The 7,479-nt window shown below is 39.1% G+C and overlaps 1 non-coding gene across 1 annotated transcript; it reads left to right on the forward strand.

The window, feature by feature from the left end:
* The first annotated feature begins 4,383 nt into the window (after nucleotides 1-4,383).
* LOC112132822 (U6 spliceosomal RNA) lies at nucleotides 4,384-4,487 on the forward strand. The gene has a single exon (XR_002914543.3). It is a non-coding gene; the product is annotated as a U6 spliceosomal RNA (small nuclear RNA).
* The last annotated feature ends 2,992 nt before the right edge of the window (nucleotides 4,488-7,479 follow it).

The following is a 7,479-nucleotide window of genomic DNA, read 5'->3' on the forward strand; positions in this document are numbered from 1 at the left end:
GAATTCAGTTTGCAAGGTTTGTCTGGGTCCTCTTGGCTAACAGGAGGTCCATTCATTTAGTTGGCAGCTTAGGATTTTATTTTTATTTCTCATTTCTTATGCATAATATTTTTTTTTGGTAGCTGTAGACTAGACATGGAAAACAAAAATTGTCATATAGAAAGAACTCAATAAATATTTATTTGTTGAAAGATCTAAAGAATGAACCATTGGCTGGGCGTGGTGACTCACGCCTGTAATTCCAGCACTTTGGGAGGCCAAGGCAGGCAGATCACCTGAGGTCAGGAGTTCGAGACCAGCCTGGCCAACATGGTGAAACCACTTCTCTACTAAAAATACAAAAATTAGCCATGTGTGGTGGCAGGCGCCTGTAATCCCAGCTACTTGGGAAGCTGAGGCAGGAGAATTGCTTGAACCCGGGAGGCGGAGGTTGCAGTGAGCTGAGATCACGCCATTGCACTCCAGCCTGAGGGACAAGAGCGAGACTTTGTCTCAAAAAGAAAAAAAGAAAAAAAAAAAGAATGAACCATGAATCATCAGATGGACAAAACACTGAACTGAGCTGACATACTCTAGGACAAAGTATTTCAAATCAATTTGAAAATACCAGTTTTACCCATTCAGGCAAAAAATCAGACTGATCGTTTAATTCTATTATTTAAAGTATTTTTTAACACTTTCTTGTAATTGTTGAATATCATACTGCTGCTGAAGTTGATATGGACCAGGGGAACACATAGGAACTATGAAATGTGCTTCTCTAACACCCTAACTGTCCAATATTGCCTGCTGATCCCTTCCTTCTTTAACCTTGCTTACTGAATTGGCACAGGGAATCCAAATCTTAGACTCTACCTACAATAAAACACATTATTCCCTTCAGTCTATAGAAACCTCTTCAAGGACAGTCTAGTGAATGATACTCTAGTAATTTTTTTTCACCCAGCACCTAGTGTTTCCACCCTATTCTGAGTCCCCCACTGCCAGAAAAGAAGCCAGCATAAAACAAACTGAAACACACACACAAAACCCAGACCTTCCTGTTTTCAATATACACCATACTTTCTCACAGCTACACAACTTTGAACATTCCCTTCTCTCCATCTTATTTCTTTCCCCTTTTATCTCCCATCCCACCAGCTGAGTTTTTTCTGTCAACCTGTGGAGCCATTGTTGGTTCTGTTCACCACTGGATCCTTAACACGTAGTTCAGGGTCTGGGACCTGGTAGGTGATTAATATTTGGTGAGGCCTTGGGGTGACTTGGGTGCTGAAGTCCTTCTTTTTTGTATTCTGATTATTATGGTTGTAGCAAATATTTTCAGACATTGATTTAAATTCCTAAACTTGAAACTTTTTGAAACAGTGTTTTGTTTTTGTTTTTTAAACAACATTCTTGCTTCACACTGAATGATGAGTAAAAATTACCTAAGTGAAGGAGTAAATATTGGAGTCACATGCAGTGGCAAATGTGAAAGAGAATATGTTTCAGATTGTGACAGGAAATTTGTTATCTGGCTGCCTTAAAAAGTCATTACAATAACAAGCATGTTTACATAAAAATATCACTTTCTATGACCACATGTGACTTTCCAGAAAGTGACTGAGTGTATATTGAGCACAAAAGAAGAAGAAGAAAAAAAACCCAAACAGCGGAATAAGTCGGCAGAAACAAAGGGTAAAGATTTAGAATTCATGCAAATATTAAAATGAAAGAAAATAAATTATGCGTCTTGGAACCAAGAACCAAATGGATAAGGTTTGATATAAAGGGAGTGTGACAATCATTCTTTGTGGGAGAATTAAAAAAAAAAAAAATCTGGCCAGGTGCGGTGGCTCACACCTGTAATCCCAGCACTTTGGGAGGCCGAGGCAGGCAGATCATGAGGTCAGGAGATTGAAACCACCTTGGCTAACACGGTGAAACCTGTCTCTACTAAACATACAAAAAATTAGCCGGGCGTGGTGGTGCGCCCCTGTAGTTCCAGCTACTCTGGAGGCTGAGGCAGGAGAATGGCGTGAACCTGGGAGGTGGAGCTTGCATTGAGCCGAGATTGCGCCACTGCACTACAGTCTGAGTGACAGAGTGAGACTTTGTCTCAAAAACAAAACAAAACAAACAAACAAACAAACCTGTCTATATTTCTCCTATTTAAAAATAAAATGTAAAGTAGAGCTGATTACATTTCTATTAACATAATTCTTGGCTTTATGTAAAACTAAAAGTTTAAGAAAAAAGTAACAATTTTAATTTTTCTATGCACAAAATAAGAAAAGTATTATTGTTTTATGGACAGATCAAGGCTTATGAATAGCATGCTTTATTTTAGCAATATTCATAACATTTATGTGTAAAACTCAAACATTTAGTCATTTACCATTGGGTGTTATATACGTTACAGACATTCTTTAGGGTATGGAGGAAGAATTTTTCATTGTGTAGCTGTTTAATTATATACATTCATAAGAATGTTAAAATTATAATTTTACATAGCAATTTTGAGCAAAACTAAATTCAGTATCAGATATGTTTCACACAAATGTTTTAAATGGTCAAAATCAAGTGTTTCTCCTTTATATAATGTTTTTATTTAACGTATTATTAAACAAAACATTTACTTCACTTTTATGCTAAAATCTAAGAATCTTCTCTAGGGATCCAGGCTTTTTATTAAGCATTTTTGTGAGCTAAGCCCTGGGTTAGGGACGAGGGATGTAGATAAAAATGACATACAGTTCTTGATTTCCACAAGCTCAATTGTTATCAAAAAGAAAAAAAAATGTAGACATAAAAATTGCAAGGTAATTTTGTATGTACAAAACTGTGGTAAAGAACTTAAAAGATTTGGGGAACATAGGAATGACCCTGCATAAGTAAGATGAGAAGATCTTTGAGAGAAATCATGTCTATGTTGTTCTTTGGTGATTTTATTTTCTATTATTCATTGTCAAGGAGAAAGGGAGTGTTCTAGACAAAGAATTGCTCAAAATCACTGAGTAAATAAAAGGAGGAGTGTCGAGACTGATGCAAGTACAGGGTTGCTTAGAAAGCTATGGTGAGAAGAGGCCCTGAAGACACATTTCTGCAAACTCCAACAGGGCATGAGTGTCTTATGACAGGAATTCAGATAAACTGGGAGTGAGAAAGCTGAGCTGTGAGGTGTCTGAGTAGCCACTTAAAGCAAGAAGCCAAAAATGTACAAAAAGTTAGGTTTTACTCTATTATGATGGTATAAGCAAAAGGCTAAAATCAGAGAAAGCGTGGACCCTCTCTTGCATTTTGCCCTATAAAACGGAGCACACGTCAGAACAGATGTGAGAGTCATCTTACTACTGAGGGAGTCCCAAACAAAAGGTCTACCAGTTTTACGGACCTTAAAGTAGTGGAGAGGATGAGGGAGAAGGCCTAAACATGGAAATGTACTGGGCATTGAGTCAGAGTCTCCCCAACCTCCCCTACCCAGCCTGCCACCGCTCCAAGGAGCATTTGGCAGGGGTACCTGAGAGGGACCTCAGCCCAGGGGGACTCAGATGAAATGACCTAGGAATGGAGGTATCCTGCTGCGGCTGGACATGCAAAGATGCAAAGAGCATGACTGGCCAGGTGGGGCCAGAGTCATTGCCTGCTGCTCCCTTCAGAGACTGCAGTGCTGTGACTGTTCACCACATCTGCTGTGGGGAAGGCAGCTTTTTCCTAAGCCTCCCAGGTGAAGGGTTTATAATCATCAGACTGAATCTGGAAAATTACCCGAAGTTTTTCACTGGAAGCTGGAATCCTCACCACGGTAAGAGCAGTACAGACATCATGATGTAGACAGTGGGCAAGTATAAGTGATTTGGAAATGTGGGAGTGGCATGATGAAATTTTCAGGCTAACAACCCTGATGACAATGTGAGAGTGGACTGGTTGGGGCCTGTTGCCAACAAGAAAAATGACTGAGAGACAGTCTCAATAGTTCAAGTATGCAATTTTAAATCTCCTGAAGTCCCTTTGTTCAGCTAAGAGATTTCCAGGATAATTTTGAAATCACTAAGTCTAGACATGAGGATTCTAAGCCACCCACCTTTCAACTCCTCTTTGTTAAGGAAAAGGATGCTTAGAATTAAGGTATTGGGTTTGCGTCTTTGCCTGCATCTGTACTTGTTGCAACTCTTCTTTTCCATTAATGATTGAGAGATGGGAACTGGGTCCAGTGTTCTCATATACTTATTAAGGAGGTCCCATTTGATCTTTTTCTTGGCCTTCCAGAGCTTCTTTCAATATCTGACATGGAAATCTTATGATCAGTGGAGTTATATGTGTTAGGGCTCTGAGATCCATTGCACAGCTAGCTTTCTAGATACTTGTTCCTGTGGTTGAAATGATCAAAAGTATTTTTGATCAGTGCTCGCTTCGGCAGCACATATACTAAAATTGGAATGATACAGAGATTAGCACGGCCCCTGTGCAAGGATGACATGCAAATTCGTGAAGGGTTCCATTAAAAAAATAAACAAAAGTATTTGGATCATTGTATGAGATTTATTTTAAAATGCAGCAATGTTGCAAATGCTGCAAACTAATTTATTATGAATCAATGTGTTTATGAGTTGATATATTTACACTTGTATTCGCATTTGAAGAAATATCAGTGAGTAGTAATGGTTTAAAGCCATATAATATGCTTTTAGAGTTGCTATGGTAACTTATTTTCTTGGAAAATCTAATAGATGTCTGGAAACCTGCCATGGTTACTTACCAGCTATTGGAGAAATAGCACTGCATCTTGTTTTTTAAAAAGATCTGCTTATTTATTAACTTTACTGTAAATTTCCATAAATTTTAGCAGTATGAACTATTTTTAATTAGTATCAGTTGAAAGGAATTATAATATTTTCAAATAGTTAAGAAAATATAAATATAAACAAATAATCAATAAAGCCTTAAAAAGACTTATTTGAAAAGACTTGTGTAGAGTGTCCAAAATCCAGAACAATGAAAACACCAACTACTGACAAGACTGTGCAGCAACAGGAACTTTTGCTCATTGCTAATGGAAATACAAAATGGCACAGCCACTTTACAGAACAATTTGGTAATTTCTTATGAAATTAAACATACTCCTAGCATATGATCTAGCAATCTTGTCCCTTGCTGTTTCCCCAAAGTAGTTGAAAATATATGTCCACACAAAAATGTTGATGTTTGTAACAGCTTTACTCAAAATTATCAAAACTTGGAAGCAAACAGCATGTCCTTCAGTAGATGAATGGATAAACTGTGGCACATCCTTGTCATCCAATGACAAAGAAATATTATTAAATGTTAAAAAATATGAGCTATCAAGCCATGAAAAGACATGAGGGAAACTTAAGTGTCCATTACGAGATGAAAGAAGCCAATCTGAGACGGCTCCATACTGTGTAATGCCAGTTATATGACATTCTGGAAAAGGCAAAACTATGGAGACAGTAAAAAGCTTAGTGGTTGTCAGAGTTTAGTGGGGAATGAGAGGCACAGATGATTTTTAGGACAGTGAAACTACTCTATATGATAACTATCATTTTGGGTACATGTCATCATACCTTGTTTCAAACCCCAAAATATACAACATTAAGAATTAACCCTAATGTAAACTATGAACTTTGGGTGATTATGATTTGTCAATGTAGGCTCATCAATTGTAACAAATATACCACCCTGATGGGAAATGTTTAAAAAAGATCTGGGAAAATATAGCACAGAGAAATTTTTGACAATATTATTGAGAAAGAGAAGCAGAGAAAAAGTACCATTCAATGAAATTATTAAAACAAAAAAACAAGTAGACAGAACTTAAAATTTAGACAGTTTCTCCTTTGTACAAATTTTGAATTAAATCAGACAAAAGCAAAATACCTTTATGAGAAAATATACAATCCAGAATTTTTAGAAGTGATCAAGTTATAAATTAATAATTCAGAAAAAAAATAAAAATATAATAAAGAGAGGTTCCAAGATGGCCAAATAGGAATAGCTCCAGTCTACAGCTCCCAGCATGAGCGATGCAGAAGATGGGTGATATCTGCATTTCCAACTGAGGTACCGGGTTCATCTCACTGGGGCTTGTCAGACAGTGGATGCAGGACAGTGGGTGCAGCACAATGAGCGTGAGCCGAAGCAGGGTGAGGCATCGCCTCACCCGGGAAGTACAAACGATCAGGGAATTTCCCTTTCCTAGCCAAGCAAAGCTGCGACAGACGGCACCTGGAAAATTGGGTCACTTCCACCCTAATATGCACTTTTCCAATGGTCTTAGCAAACGGCACAACAGGAGATTATATCCCGCTCCTGGGTTGGGGGGGGTCCCATGCCCACAGAGCCTCACTCATTGCTAGCACAGCAGTCTGAGTTTGAACTGCAAGGCTGCAGCGAGGCTGGGGGAGGAGCGCCCACCATTGCTGAGGCTTAAGTAGGTAAGCAAAGCAGCAGGAAAGCTTGAACTGGGTGGAGCCCACCGCAGCTCAAGGAGGCATGCCTGCCTGCCTCTGTAGACTCCACTTCTAGGGGCAGGGAATAACTGAATAAAAGGCAGCAGAAACTTCTGCAGCCTTAAATGTCCCTGTCTGAGAGCTTTAAAGAGGGTAGTGGTTCTCCCAGCACAGAGTTTGAGCTCTGAGAATGGACAGGCTGCCTCCTCAAGTGGGTCCCTGACCCCCGAGTAGCCTAACTGGGAGGCACCCCCCAGTAGGGGCACACTGACATCTCTCATGGCCAGGGACTTTTCTGAGGTGAAACTTACAGAGGCATGATCAGGCAGCAACATTTGCTGTTCAGCAATATTCACTGTTCTGCAGCCTCCGTTGCCGATACCCAGGCAAACAGGGTCTGGAGTGGACCTCCAGCAAACTCCAACAGACCTGCAGCTGAGGGTCTTGACTGTTAGAAGGAAAACTAACAAACATAAACAACATCCACACCAAAACCCCATCTGTATGTCACCATTATCAAAGACCAAAGGTAGATAAAACCACAAAGATGGGGAAAAAAACAGAGCAGAAAAACTTAAAATTCTAAAAATCAGAGCACTTCTCCTCCTCCAAAGGAACACAGCTCCTCACCAGCAACGGAACAAAGCTGGACAGAGAATGACTTTGATGATTTGAGAGAAGAAGGCTTCAGACGACCAAATTTCTCCGAGCTAAAGAAGGAAGTTCAAACCCATCGCAAAGAAGTTAAAAACCTTAAAAAAAGATTAGACGAATGGCTAACTAGAATAACCAATGTAGAGAAGTCCTTAAATGACCTGATGAAGCTGAAAACCATGGCATGAGAACTATGTGACAAATGCACAAGCTTCAGTAGCCGATTTGATCAACTGAAAGAAAGGGTATCAGTGATTGAAGATCAAATGAATGAAATGAAGTGAGAAGAGAAGTTTAGAGAAAAAAGAATAAAAAAAAAATGAACAAAGCCACCAAGAAACATAGGACTATGTGAAAAGACCAAATCTACATCTGA

Source organism: Pongo abelii, chromosome 2 (genome assembly GCF_028885655.2).
Source record: "Pongo abelii isolate AG06213 chromosome 2, NHGRI_mPonAbe1-v2.0_pri, whole genome shotgun sequence".
Classification (NCBI taxonomy): Eukaryota; Metazoa; Chordata; class Mammalia; order Primates; family Hominidae; genus Pongo; species Pongo abelii.